At 42.3% G+C, this 15,363-nt stretch overlaps 1 long non-coding RNA gene across 1 annotated transcript; it reads left to right on the forward strand.

Moving 5' to 3' along the window:
* Positions 1-3,235: 3,235 nt before the first annotated feature.
* Positions 3,236-11,432, forward strand: LOC123591170. The gene is made up of 2 exons (XR_006709140.1): positions 3,236-3,417; positions 11,208-11,432. It is a non-coding gene; the product is annotated as an uncharacterized LOC123591170 (long non-coding RNA).
* Positions 11,433-15,363: the final 3,931 nt, after the last annotated feature.

Raw genomic sequence — 15,363 nt, forward strand, 5'->3', positions numbered from 1 at the left:
AAATTCCACGTTAACTTATTATTTCCAGGTATTTAAAACGTAATTCATTTATCCAGTGAGTGCTTTGTAAACCGACCCAAGTGCATATGGAAACACATATAGTGGCCATAATATTTTTAGCACATTTCTAGGTCTTTTAAAAATGGTGTGCATGATAAATTCTTCCAATTACAGAAGTGGAAACCAATGAAATTAAAAGCAGATTTATCTTCTAAGCCCAGGTTAGGCAGTTCTGAGTCTCATGACAATTTTGAAAGAGGATGAGAATAGGAATTTTCATTTATCTTTGGTTATAATTGAAGCATTTCTCATTACTTTTAGTTTCCCGTCAGTTTTTGACAATGAAGTGATACCAAGGTCTGAGATTTTGGGTCATCGGGGAAATCCAGTGGGTATTCCTGTGTTGAATGCTTTTAGGACTTGCATGATCTCCTTAGGAGTCTTCAATTCCAGATTGATTGCCATTTTGCAAATTCATATTTTTATTATAAGCCCATATGTGAGTTTTATTCATATTTGGTAGATAGTCGAGATGAAACTGAAATATTTTTTACTTAAATTATGTTTTTAATTTTTTAACGTTTATGTATTTACTTTTGAGAGACAGAGAGAGATAGAGACGGACAACACAAGCAGGAGAGGGACAGAGAGAGACACACACACAGAATCCGAATCAGGCTCCAGGCTCTGAGCTGTCAGCACAGAGCACAACACGGGGCTTGAACTCAGGAACCGTGAGATCATGACATGAGCTGAAGTCGGATGCTTCACCAATTGAGCCATCCAGGAGCCCGTTTGTTAAATTTTTTAATGTTTATTTATTTTTGAGAGAGCGAGAACACAAGAGGGGGAGGGGCAGGGAGAGACAGGGACGGGGGATTCAAAGAAGGCTCTGAACTGTCAGCACAGAGCCCGACTTGGGGTTCAAGCTCATAAACCATGAGATTATGACCTGAGCTGAAGTCAGACGCTTAACCGACTGAGCCACCCAGGTGCTCCTTATCTAAAATTATTTTATGATTTTTCATCTTGGAAGCAAGAAAAGGGAAAAAGGAAAGCAGTAAGTGAGAAGTCTACCATTTCTTTCGCGATTCCACCAGAGACGCTTGTAATTCAAGGAGATTTGTGGAAATAACTGTCATGTACTCTTCAAATGTTCAAGGTCAGGAAGGACACAGAAAGTCTGAGGCACTCATCCAGATCAGGGGAGACTACGAGGCAGAACAGTTGAGTACAACATGCCTTCTGAATTAGATCTTCTGCCTTCCCAGAGGGTATTATTGGAACAATTGGCAAGATTTGAATGAGTAGATTAGATGGTGATGATGTATAATATTAATTTCCTGATTTTGACATTTGCATTTTGGTTACGTAAGAGAATGTTCTAGTGTGTGAGCATTACACACCGAAATGTTTACAAGTGATGGAGCATCGTGCTGACAGCTTATTTCCAAATGGTTCAGGAAAAACAAAGAGATTCTCTGCTGTAGTCTTGCAAATATCTTTACATTGAAAGTTATTTCTAGGTTACAAATTATCTAGACAAGAAATTAAAGATAAAATAAAGATCTTTTATTGGACAAGTAAATATTTTTGAAAACAGTGGAAATTTTTGTTTATCAAAAATTTCAGGGGCGCCTGGGTGGCGCAGTCGGTTAAGCATCCGACTTCAGCCAGGTCACGATCTCGCGGTCCGTGAGTTCAAGCCCCGCGTCGGGCTCTGGGCTGATGGCTCAGAGCCTGGAGCCTGTTTCCGATTCTGTGTCTCCCTGTCTCTCTGCCCCTCCCCCGTTCATGCTCTGTCTCTCTCTGTCCCAAAAATAAATAAACGTTGAAAAAAAAAAAATTTCATTTAGGGGCTCATCCTAAATGTGACTTGGTTGATTGAGCATCCGACTCTTGATTTCAGCTCAGGTCATGACCCCAGGGTCGTGTGATCACACGCTGCACTCCCTGCAGAGCATGGAGCCTTCTTCATTAAGATTCTCTCCCCCTCTGTCTGCCCCTCCCTTGTGCGCATGCCCACTAGCTCTGTCTCTCCAAAAAACATTTTTTTTTATTTAAAAAGCAAACTGATTTATTTTATTCCAAGACAACTAACCCAAAGTAATAATATTAGGTAACCTTATTTTAGACTTTGTATTTCATAACGGTCTGGAGATGGCCTGGGTGAGAGCTGTATGATCAAGCACAGACAAGATTAGACCTATGTCTGGTAGGCCCTTGTTACATGATAATAAAAAAATAATTGACTATTCTGTTAGAAGTTCTTTAACAGGAAGCTAGATAGAATATCTTGTCATTTTTGTCCCTTAAGAGCATCTTGTGTGAACGCTTCAACATGCAAAACTCACATGTGCCAAGGGAGCAAGATATAAAAAGGCATATTAATGCATTTAAAACTTGTGAGCAACAGAAGTGTCCTGTAGTCTGTCACAGATAATAGGGAAAAATGTGGTGGCTTCATGGTGCATCAGATTAATATAAGTGAGCAATTTCCCATAGCTTGGGGATACGCATGATAAAACCTTTCGTGACAAGTACATACTTCCCTTCTCACCTACCACCAAATGCGAATTCACAGTCACTATTAGACAGGGAAAATTATTTGATAAAGACGTTGCTAAGCCCACCAGGAATGCGTCACTTGATTTCCTAAAGCTGTTAGTGCTTTGAGTGAAAGGAGGGAAATGCTTCCTGCATAAACCCTGAAACCTCTTCCACCGTCCCCTGTCCTGTGAGTATATTTATGTCATATTTGAATTACTTTTAGCTTTGATGTTTTCGTCTCTTACAAATTCGCATTCCTGAACATTTGTTGTTGTGCTGTTCATTAAGACATAATGTGAATTTTTTGAGGATAGTTTACAATGAGGCATTACTTCCAGATTGCTCTAATGGTAATTTGCACTCATGAGTCTCTGATAATTCTTTATGTCACAAAACCCTTTTGTATCATACCTAACACACTTTATCTTTTTTTTAATGTTTATTTTTAAGAGAGGAAGAGAGAGAGAGAGAGAGAGAGAGAGAGACTGGAGGAGGGGCAAAGAGAGAGAGGGACAGAGGATTCAAAGCAAGCTCCATGATGTTAGCGCAGAGCCTGATGAAGGGCTTGAACTCATGAACTGTGAGATCATGACCTGAGCAGAAGTTGGATGTTTAACTGATTGAGCCACCCAAGTGCCCCATACTTACACATTTTTAAAACATATTTATTTATTTTCAGAATGAAACACTTGGAGAAGAAGAAAGGCAACCTGAATGGCAGATGCTTTGAGTTATTTTAAAGACCCATCTGGAATGAAAGGTCCTGGCAAAGACATCCTCTGTGGGTCGGCGTCATGCTTGTGTCTTTGCCACTGTCTTCACTCATCCACATGGTAGAGATCAAAGCTTCCAGAAGCTTCAAACATGGTAAGGATCCAGCATATGGTAAAGAAATCAGATAAGCCTCTTAGCCCCAATTGTGATTCCTTGGAAATGAACCTGTCGGTGGCCTGGTCTAATTAGGTGGGCCCCGTTTGAGGTGATTTTTGCCTAAACACAAGACCATCACAGGTGCTGGGAGTCACCCATGTGACCATGTGGATTTGTGCAAGGATCGTTTCCCAGTAAGAGGCGCGGTGTGGGGAGTAGACACATAATCCAATACTCTCGCTGTAATTATAGTGGAAAACAACATTAACGATTATGAAAACATGTCTGATTAATTAAAACACCTTTTTAATAGCATATTCAAAATATTCAAAAAATATGTTATTTGTATTAAAAGTAGTTTCTTATGGGGACATAAGATCTCCAAGTTTACATTTCTTCAGAGCTAACGTTAGTTTGAATTTCAAGTATACTTGTGGTACGACCTCAAAAATCTGCAAGAAATTAAACAAATATTGGATTTGGTGACCCAGAAGTTCATACCATAAAACTTAGTTCTCTCTTTCTATTCCTCTCCCATCTCAACAGAAAGTAACGTCTCGATCGAACTTTTGCCATAGACGTGTATGTGGTGGGAGCCGGAAGAAAGATAGTCCTGTGGGGGGGCCTTAGGAAATAAACCATGTCAGAACTGGTCTGGATTTGACAAGCAGTGCTAGATATCTGAGTCTTCTAAAATCTCAGCATGTACACTCATAGCAGTCTCGGCAATTCATTCTAGAGTTGAGCCGCCACCTCGTGAAGTCTGGCGTTATTTCTTAAAGAGCTTCCTTAGTACAAGAGTGACTTGGTCAATTGTGAGTGATGTTTTTGAGCTGCACACCCTTGCTTTCAACAAGACCATACATCTCGAGTGTTTATAGGCACAACTCATCTCCACCACATTAGAAACTGGATTCTTTCAGGGCGCCTGGGTGGCTCAGTCGGTTAAGCGTCCGACTCTTGATTTCAGCAAAGGTCATGATCTCACATGCCGTTGAGTTTGAACCCCACATCAGACTCTGCGCCGACAGCATGAACATTGCTTGGAATTCTCTGTCTCCCCCTCTCTCTCCCCCTCCCCCACTTGCCGTCTCTCTCTTAACAATAAATAAATACATACATACATACGTGCATACATACATACAAAAACTCGATTCTTTCTAGACCTCAGACATAGAGCTAATGGGCCTAATCCAGTAGCACCTAGGCAAGGGTGCCACGTCGGTGCTAATACAGCTGTGGTGTTGCTGTGAGTGGGGTTTGTTAACAGAAGAGTTAAAGGCATTTCCCAGGTGGATACAGTTCAGCATCAGCTCTGGCTCACCGTGTTCTCTTGGGCTCGGAAATCCTACTGATCCGCAGCCATTTCCTGGTTTTTCGTACTCAGTGAAATGGGGACGGGAGGGTAAGTGAAGTCAAGGCAACAGAGTAAGAAAAGAGAACTTCCCCTGAAAGTAATGCTAGCTGTTATTGCTAAAATCAATACTCTACGTTTATTTTCATCTGTATAATTTTGATTTGCTTATTTCCAAATTGGAGCACATATTTCATTATATTGGTATTTCAGCTAAAAAAAAAAATTTGTTTCCTTATTGTATTAAGAAGCAATATTGGGTTTCTGGAAATGTCAAATTATTTTCCAGGGCTTGATAGAAAGCTGTTAAATAAGAGATTATGCAAAAAAGTGTCAGATTATAGTACTTTCAGCTATTGAAATAAATGTGTGGATCTCCAGAATTGCTAAACTACAGAGTCATCTGTCCTGATCCTTTTGACCTGAAGCCTTGAATTTTGAGCTATATCTTCAAAGCAAGAGCTCCTTTTGAAAGATTCTGTGTGGAAGAAATTTCTAGAAATTTTACTAAATTCCTGGCAAAACCCTGGGCTTACAAAGCATCGACAGAACATACCCTTCATTATATAGCTTGTGTGATTTCTATTCCAAGATAAACTTATTTTTTCCTTTCTACATCCAAAGTGAAGACAAAATAATAGCTTGTTACCCTATCCATAGATAAACTTTCTGAAACTAAGAGGACTCTGGGTAAATTTTAATTTTTTTAAATTATATTCTTATAGTCCCTATGTTCCATTTCTGTGTACCCCTAATTTTGTTTATTTCACATATATTTTAAGGACTTCAACTGGGAACAGTTTTATTTTTTCTTTAATTTTTTTTCATGTGTATTTATTTCTGAGAGACAGGGAAACAGAGCAAGAGAGGGTAGGGAGGGAGAGAGGGAGACACAGAATCCGAAGCAGGCTCCAGGTTCTGGGCCATCAGCACAGAGCCTGACACAGGGCTCGAACCCACGAACCGTGAGATCGTGACCTGAGCCGAAGTCGGACGCCCAACCGATTGAGCCACCCAGGTGCCCCAACTGGAAATAGTTTTAAAACATAGTTTGGCAACAGTCAAATTAAGTCATGGTGTGTTGAGTACATTAGGACCTTCAAGACATTTGCAAATAGCTGAGTAGTTTCCCGATTAATAGTAAAATTGAGTAACAAGAAGTGTATGGGATGATACGGTTTGGAGAGTGAGCTCTGATACGCTCCATGACTCTTAGCTGTACATGGCAGCTTTGGTCTTCAGAGTCCAGACGAGGTGATTGTTTAGGTGCGGAGGGTGGCCCAGGATGTCCTCTGAGGTGTGGGAGGTGAGGGCACCTTCCAGTGTAGTAATGGACTCAGGATCTCAGCTTTCAGGGTGACAGCCTGACAAGTTCCAGCTCCAAAATGAGCCTATTTTAGGCAAGTTGCAGGGCTTCTCCTTCAGTTTCCTCATCTATAAAGGGGAGATTACAGTGGCGCTGGCTTTGCAGTATCATTCCAAAGAAACAGTGCATCTCCCAAATTTTTGACTTAGTCAGGAAACAAATAAGGAAGGATAAAGAGGGGATGACTGTGGAGCTCACTTCCAATCTCAAAGGAACAACCAAGCTCAGATAGCAAGACTCAACCACTTTATTGCTCTTCAAAAACGACACATCCTGGGAAGGTAGACTTTGCTAAACTGTTGAAGGTCTCTAGGCTCAAGTGTCCTAGTCCTTGCAGTGACCTGACTTCAGAAAATCTGCCCCTTCTCCGTCTGTCTTCCCATAACCTTTCTGAATTTCTCTTTAACAAAAAGATTTTTCGTCTTGGTGGGGAGGTGATCTTTTCCTATACTCAGGACGAGATTAATAATCCCCTCGATGTGTCACATCTCATCCAGCCTTGTCTAGGCATCTGCAAAACAGGTTTTCTCGCTCAGGCTTGCCCTGGAAGCCTGGGGGGCAGGGCAGGGGTAGGGTTTGGAGGGGAGTGTGAACTTGCCTTGGTGTTCGTTCCTTGGTGGCGAGCAGCCTTGGCCTTGGCGGGCTCTGTGGGACTGTGGGATAAATTCCTATTCTGTAGGCCCCCCGCCCACGGCTCCTGGCCATCTTGAATTCCTGCATCGGAACAAAAGGAATAGGAAAATGCGTCTCATCTTCTGATCAGGATAGTTCAGTTCGCTGCCGTCCTGCCACCTGCAGAGAGAAAATGGTGGAGTCAGACCCCCATTCACTGGAACCCCAGCACATACACTGGTGTCTCCCTGTTAAAATAAGCAAATTCTTATCAGCCAGCATCTGTTTCCCGTTCCCTCCCCCGACCCCCACCAAGAGCCTGTCTACCAGATTTTTCATTGAGAGACTTCCCCATGGAGTATAATTCACTTCGTTTTTGCTCATTCATAAGATTTTTTTTTACATCTCCCAGCTGCAAGTATTTTAGGCAAATTTCTGAGGACTTAGAGTTGAATGAGACTTGTTTGAATAAGATGGACCCACAGCACAAAGCGGTCAGAGGTCTTTGGAAATAGGAATTCACACAACGTGCGATTTTTGGTGTCAGCATGTGATTCCTCCATGAAGAAGCCCGGCAGGAACGTGTGTGCCCTGTCTCTTCGAAAATGACGTGGATTGTTTTTTAATATGCAAATGTCCGGAAAAGACTATTGTTTCTCTCTCTCTTTTTCTCCCCCCTCCAGAAGTTGCCAGTGCGAAGCACGTAATCCAGACAAAGTAAACTCATCACTTTCATACAACACAAAATCCAATCGCTATTCCCGGGCGTTCCCATGGCAACTGCCTTTCTAAGCAAACTTCTCTACAAAATATACAGCTGTTACTTTATCTCGTTGCTAAGTTCCCCTGACAGAGCCCCACTGTAACAGCCACTCACATATATGTGCTTAAAGGGGAGGAAGCTCCCACGGGCCTCACACAGCTTATCTTCTAAATGATAACTGAGGAATTCACCCTTCCACCTTCAGCAACAGATGGGGTTTTCTCTTCTCTGCTTTTGAAACTGCGCCGTGTTAGGAAAAGTCCCTGCAAGTCTTCAGTACACATTACTGTTAGTTATGTGAGTAGAACTTCTAGGTTTTCTTTTCATTATCTGACAGTGAACAGTATGTTACATTGCACAGATTTCTGTTCTGAAATTTCATATTCCCATAGTAAATACGTCTTATGTCATTGTTGATTTTAATTTCTTTTGGCATAACTGTGACTGCAGTAGTCTTTGGGTGCCAGTTACCCTGTGCTGAAAACAGGTAGGCGCTGCCTGCCTCTCGAGAGAAACCAGTAGGAAAATTGAACTCATTTTATCAGACTCAAGCCCTGGGAAAGACTGCTTTCCCTACTCTATGTCCAACCTGAAACGTATTTTATCACCAGCGAAAGCTGTAAAGAAACCGGAAGAAAAATAGGACCAAGCCATAAAGGAGAGTCAGATTCCTATGAAATATTCACAGTGAGGATCCATTGTCTCCAAAGTGAAGGGACCAGAGCAGGGAGGGAGGCAGGTTGTTTATCCCAGAGGAGGAGGCAGTCAGTGCAACCTGTCCCCCAAAACGATGGAGTTTGGTTTCGTCTCACTGTTAGCCTGCTGCATTCCTCCATCGCTTTCCCTTAAAAGAGAGGATTTTTTTTTCAGTTTAATTTCAGCGAATTTGACAAGAAAACTGGTTGCCCGTGACCCTTAAGATGATAGTTTTCAGAAAGATTCATTGCTGGCAATGTTAAAGTGTATTTTTTTTTTTTATTTTTTATGAGAGTCAAAAATGGCTCATTCCTGCAGTATTTTTCATAGAAGTGAAGGGCAAGGAGAGTCCTGGCCGCCGTTCATTGCCCACATCAGGAGTGGGCGTGCGTCAGCCGGCACACGGGCACCGTGGAGATGGACGGGGAGAGCCGTGTTGGGCTCTAGCAGGGGCCATGCGACGCCTTCATTTATAAATTGAAAAGAACCCATTGACTTGATTTTCCTGAAAAAAAAAAAAAAGTCCACAAGCATTAGCTTTGTCATAGTCTCACATGGATTACACCGACATCCGGGTTTATATGGAGGACACATCCGCCTTCAAATTCACATTCACTTTAGTGTTTTTTCAGATCCTTATTATTAAGCCATATAATCTTTCAAGCGCTTCAGTGACATCGATGATTTGACGAGAAGAACCCCTCATCTTGATGAGGATCAGAATCCTATTGGGGCGCCTGGGTGGCTCAGTCTCGGTCGGTTGAGCAACCGACTTCAGCTCAGGTCATGATCTCACGGTGTGTGGGTTCGAGCCCCACATCGGGCTCTGTGCTGACAGCTGGGAGCCTGGAGCCTGCTTTGGATTCTGTGTCTCCCCCTCTCTCTGCCCCTCCCCTGCTGTCCTCTGTGTCTGTCTCTCAATAATAAATAAACGTTAAAAAAAAAAAAAAAAGAAAGAAAAAGGAATCCTATCAGGAAGCAGAAGATGCCCAGGAAGGGGCAGAAGGAAAAAAGTTTCCCTGAGACAGCAGTGATTATGGGTGTACATATTTATATATATTCTTTGTTATCCTGGGATGCTTCTAACTCCACTGTATGTGGGGTTTTTTCCTTGGAGCCCATTAATTGTTTGCTCTGGATGTGTGGGAAGATCTTTATTAATGAGATTGATTCTACTTACGAATTGAAAAACACGTGTGTCCTGTGGGACACATCACCCCTCCCCCAACTCCAGTGCATTGGCGCCTTGACCATCAGCAACCTCATCGGCGCCCAAGGAACCGTGAGCCCCGTGACTGGCGCTCCAGACCGAGCCCCGCCTCACCCAGAGCCTGCCTGCCTCTCTCTCCGTTTCTCTTTTCTTTTCTTTTTTCTTTTTTTATGTGCAGAGTTTTCCATTTTTAGTGTTCAGTTAAATAAAATAAATCTTTGGTGAACAAACCCAGCACAAGGCCAACAACAATAAAGGAATAAAAAGCACGATAAACAGAGAGTCTAAGGTTACACCCTGTTGGGCATCATGGTCAGACATGCCCCTTCCTTAAGGGAAGTGGGGTTTTTGCCCTCGGGCGTCAGTATCTGTCCCTGTCTGTCAGCACCAGAGCTGAATAAAAACCATGAAACCAGCCCCGAAAAATGCTGAAGCATCTCTGCATATCCTTTTGGCTCATGGACTCCCGAGTGCATGGGGACTCCTTTGAAGGCAGCCTCTTCTCTTCTTCCCAGGACGTGGTTTCCTGTCACCGACAGGGTCCTGCTTGTGACACTTGGAGGTTGACCTGTGGCTGCTGGTGGTTGTGATATCACCGTGCAGGGGTCGAGAACAAGCCTGGCTTAGAAAACGGCGCAGGAGAGAGGGAGGCCAGTTGTGAGAGGGCGGAATGCTGTAGTGGCTTGCCGGCCTTGTTGGATTGATTGTGTGGGCAGAAAAAGTGTGGGTGTAAATGTGCACGCTAGTCACAACGGAGGGAAAGCCTCAGCCTCATCCCATGAGGTTTCCTCAGGCTTAACACGCGAAGCCAGTGTCGGCTTTGCTGCGGGGGAGAAGCTGGCCGGGGGCTCAGCTCTACGCAGGCCATCCCTGCCTGCCTGCCTGCCTGCCTTGAGGCCACCACAACCCCTTAATAACAATATTGTTAAGTATAAACAGAGTATACCCTTCATAATACAAATATGTGTATACACATTTATGTACGTTTGTGTACTGATTTGTACATACATTTATTTATATATACCTTCTACATATATAGCTTGAAACTCAGCTGGATTTTTTGGGTGGGGGTGGGGGTGGGGGTTTTGTTTTTCTTTTCTTCTTCTTCTTTTATTCACCACAGGAAGCAGCCTAATTAGTGAGATCTCCCCAGAAACCAGAAGGACTGTATACTCAGGTTCCATTGTCCCCCTATCCCTCCAGGATCTCACTTTGCTTCACCTTGAGAAAGGGGATGATTGTTTCTTGATGTTCCAACGCCCAGGTCCTTCCCCCCACCCCATCCTGTGTAGGCTTACTTAGAAATTCAGTAGCGATGTTGTTGTTGTTTATTGTTACTGATTTTTAGAAGTGCATGCTGTAGCTATTAATAACAGTTACTGGTAGAGGGGTGTGTGGGGAGATATATGCCTGTATGTTATTCCTCATGGCCTGTATCAGTTAGAAAGCTCTTGGTCATGCTACAGTGTAGCAGAGAGCCCCAAACAAGAGTAGGCTAAATAGTGAAGGTTATTTCTTCCCTTCCTCACCCAAATTCTCCCGCAAGTCCAGATGACACAAATTTGTTCATGACAAAATTTAAGCCTCGTCTTTGACCCGCTTTCTTCCCTCTACCCTTAATATGAAAATCGGTAGCCACCTCTGCTTGAATCTAAACCCTTTACTATCTCTCAACTCTATTAACTGCTTTCTGTCACTGTCACTATTTTGGGTCAGCACCCTATGCCAACCAGGTTACTGTCCCCTGACCCCCCATGAATAGCACCTGCCCCTAATCTTTCCACAGTACACCCCCAGGGAATTTACTTATACGCCACTGGCCCGTGTCTTCAGGATGGTGTCTTCGCTACTTACCCACAAGTTGTACCAGTTCTGAACAAGCTTGCTGCCCAGTGTTCTTTTGAACTCATATCCGTCCCTCTACGCAAAACTGATCGTTGCTCTGTTTGTTCATAGCGTTTCCCGTTCGGTCTCAACCTCAGGCCCCCATAAAGACTGTTTCTTCTCTGGAGTGTTATTTGCTGCTCATTAATATCATTAAACTCCTAATCTTTTCACTATCTTAGATATCACTTCCTCCAGAAATCCTGCCCTACCTCCCTGAACTCTAGTGTTTATTACAGCATTTGTAAGAATGGACGATAAGAGTCTGCACCTGTAATTCCTGAAGGCCAGGATAGAGCCGGAGCTCTGCCTTGATTGTCACCGGATTGCTCTGCCCAGCACCGTGCCTTAGCCTTAGTAGATAGTCAGTGAATGTTCATTGATATTTAAAAAAATGGGATATCCTAACCCTAACTCAGATAAAATGTGGTGTAGAAGAAATTTTTTTGCCTTTATGAAACACCGTATCTTGGTGAGCAGAACCACAATAACATCTACCAAGTTCTGCAGGGAAAATGTAAAAGAAATATTCTGGAATTATGTCTGTTCACCTCTATTATTTCTCAAATGCAACCACTTTTCAATTGCGGAAATTAGGAATTTACATACTTATGAGAGTTATGATATTTCAGAGCATCTCATAAATCTGTTTCTACCACAATGTTATTATTATCAATGGAGTCTAGAATTTATTATCAATTTAATCTATAATTTGACCATTTGTTTTCCAAATGACCACATCATACAATTTTCAAAACTATAAACTGGCTCAGGGTTTTCTCAGGTATTTGTACGCCCTTCATTATTGTCAATAACAATGTAATCTTTTATTCATTCATTTATTCATATGTCCATCCAATATAAAGTAGGAACTATGGGCAATAAGAATGAGAATATGGGGCGCCTGGGTGGCGCAGTCGGTTAAGCGTCTGACTTCAGCCAGGTCACGATCTCGCGGTCCCGTGAGTTCGAGCCCCGCGTCAGGCTCTGGGCTGATGGCTCAGAGCCTGGAGCCTGTTTCCGATTCTGTGTCTCCCTCTCTCTCTGACCCTCCCCCGTTCATGCTCTGTCTCTCTCTGTCCCAAAAATAAATAAACGTTGAAAAAAAAAAATTTAAAAAAAAAAAAAAAAAAAAAAAAGAATGAGAATAATGCTCGGTCTTTGCCTAAAATTATGATTTAGCTGAAGAAGCAGCCATGGCTCAGCAAAATGCAGAGAGGAAAATATTCTCACAAAGTGATAAACACGGTACTGGAGAATGCCAGAGGAGAGATTGTAAAAACATTCATGGAAGCTGACTTCTAAACTGGAGTGTGATGATTAAGTCAGATTTCAATACACAGAAAGAGAAGATGGTGCTTCAAGGGTGAGGGAATGGGGTGAGAAAAAAAGCAAGGTGGTCCCAAATACTCGGGCAGAGGAATGGAGGCCAGTGTGGCAGAATCATAAGGTGTATGATGTTATGGTAGAAAACCAGGGGAAGCTAAAAATCCAGTTCTTTTTTTTTAATATTGTCTCAAGGTTTTTTATTTTATTTTATTTTTTTCAATATATGAAATTTATTGTCAAATTGGTTTCCATACAACACCCAGTGCTCATCCCAGCAGGTGCCCTCCTCAATGCCCGTCACCCACCTTCCCCTCCCTCCCACCCCCCATCCACCCTCAGTTTGTTCTCAGTTTTTAACAGTCTCTTATGCTTTGGCTCTCTCCCACTCTAACCTCTTTTTTTTTTTTCCATCCCCTCCCCCATGGGTTCCTGTTAAGTTTCTCAGGATCCACATAAGAGTGAAACCATATGGTGTCTGTCTTTCTCTGTATGGCTTATTTCACTTAGCATCACGCTCTCCAGTTCCATCCACGTTGCTACAAAGGGCCAGATTTCATTCTTTCTCATTGCCACATAGTATTCCATTGTGTATACAAACCACAATTTCTTTATCCGTTCATCAGTTGATGGACATTTAGGCTCTTTCTGTAATTTGGCTATTGTTGAGAGTGCTGCTATAAACATTGGGGTACAAGTGCCCCTATGCATCAGTACTCCTGTATCCCTTGGGTAAATTCCTAGCAGTGCTATTGCTGGGTCATAGGGTAGGTCTATTTTTAATTTTCTGAGGAACCTCCACACTGCTTTCCAGAGCGGCTGCACCAATTTGCATTCCCACCAACAGTGCAAGAGGGTTCCCATTTCTTCACATCCTCGCCAGCATCTATAGTCTCCTGATTTGTTCATTTTGGCCACTCTGACTGGCATGAGGTGATACCTGAGTGTGGTTTTGATTTGTATTTCCCTGATAAGGAGCGACGTTGAGCATCTTTTCATGTGCCTGTTGGCCATCCGGATGTCTTCTTTAGAGAAGTGTCTATTCATGTTTTCTGCCCATTTCTTCACTGGGTTATTTGTTTTTCGGGTGTGGAGTTTGGTGAGCTCTTTATAGATTTTGGATACGAGCCCTTTGTCCGATATGTCATTTGCAAATATCTTTTCCCATTCTGTTAGTTGCCTTAAAAAGCCAGTTCTAAATTAGGGAATGACAGAAACGCCAAATGAATAATTTGTCCTTATCATATATTCAACGGGAATCCATTGAAGATTTTTGAAGCATGAAATGTCCTGAAATTGACAAACATAAATGCAATACGGAGATGAATGACAGAGCCTGAACTCGAGGCCAAGACCGTGGAACTCACGGACGCCAAGAATGATGAAGGACTAGAGTGTGGGACTAGCACTGGGACCACCCAGGGGAGTTCAGATTAGAATATGGCAACTGTAAGCCCGTTGGGTCTGAAACCCACAAAGATTTGTTACTCATGGAGCTGGAATAGAGAATGAAGGAGTCAGAAATGTAAAAATACCCTGAGTTTTGGTATTTCTGAATTGTCCTTCCTAGATATAGTATACACTCGTTGTGAGAGCATAGACACAGAAATGAAATGAAGCATTGGACTGTGTTCCACCAGTCATCTTCTCACAGACCACAGCTGGTATGCATGCCAGCCCTTCAGAGACAGTCGAATACTGTTTTCTTGTACTGAAGTTTATGCCGAATAGTTTTTTATGTGCGTATGTGCTATTTTCCCCAAATAAACGATTTCTTTCCAAAGAAGATAAGTGTTCTAACTGGGAATGATCACTTGGAACCTCAATTCCACAAGTTAAGTTTTTGGGTTTTTTTTTAATGTTTATTTATTTTTGAGAGCAAGAGACAGAGCGTGAGCAGGGGAGGGGCAGAGAGAGAGGGAGACACAGAATCCAGAGCAGGCTCCAGGCTCGGAGCTGTCAGCACTGAGCCCGACACAGGTCTCGAACTCACAAGCTGTGAGATCATGACCTGAGCCGAAGTCAGACGCTCAGCCGACTGAGCCACCCAGGTGCCCCCACAAGTTAAGTTTTAAGGAGTGTATTAGTGAGTTCAGAATTGGAAATACTGAGCTTTGTCATATAGGCAAGAGAAACATACGGAGATTTTCATGAGAGAGTCAGATATTTGAACCTAGATTCACAGAATGAATATGGTTAAGAATATAGGTCACCAGTTTCTATAAATTTATTTATTACCTAATGTAATGCCTCATAAATAGGTCATCATTAAATGCTTTGACTGCTAATAACATCAATAAAAACTTGAGGTAGTAGAGATCTTCTAAAATCTTGTGGTTCTCAAAGTCAGTTTTAAGCATTGATGTTTTATTGATTCCAGAAAAACGTCATGTAAAATCTCTGTTCTATGCCACAGGACTCAAGATGTAGACATTTACAACTTTAGAATAGTACCCTAGAGAGAAATTTGCCAAGAACTAATAATCGAGATGTTATACAGTCAGCCCACTGTGATCTTTATTAGACTGCAGGATCATGAACGATATTTCCTACTTCAGGACCTACAATAAAGATTTTTTTTCAAAATTGTAATAGGAAATAATTTTGTTCACTCCATAGCATGTTGTGAGAAAATTTATTTTAAAAAATATTTCACATCCTGTGTATTTTGAAGCCCATCTAAATTGCCATTTAAGGCATTGGAAATGTACGGTGTAAGAAAAAATAATACA

The sequence above is a fragment of the Leopardus geoffroyi genome, chromosome B4 (genome assembly GCF_018350155.1).
Source record: "Leopardus geoffroyi isolate Oge1 chromosome B4, O.geoffroyi_Oge1_pat1.0, whole genome shotgun sequence".
In the NCBI taxonomy this organism is placed as follows: Eukaryota; Metazoa; Chordata; class Mammalia; order Carnivora; family Felidae; genus Leopardus; species Leopardus geoffroyi.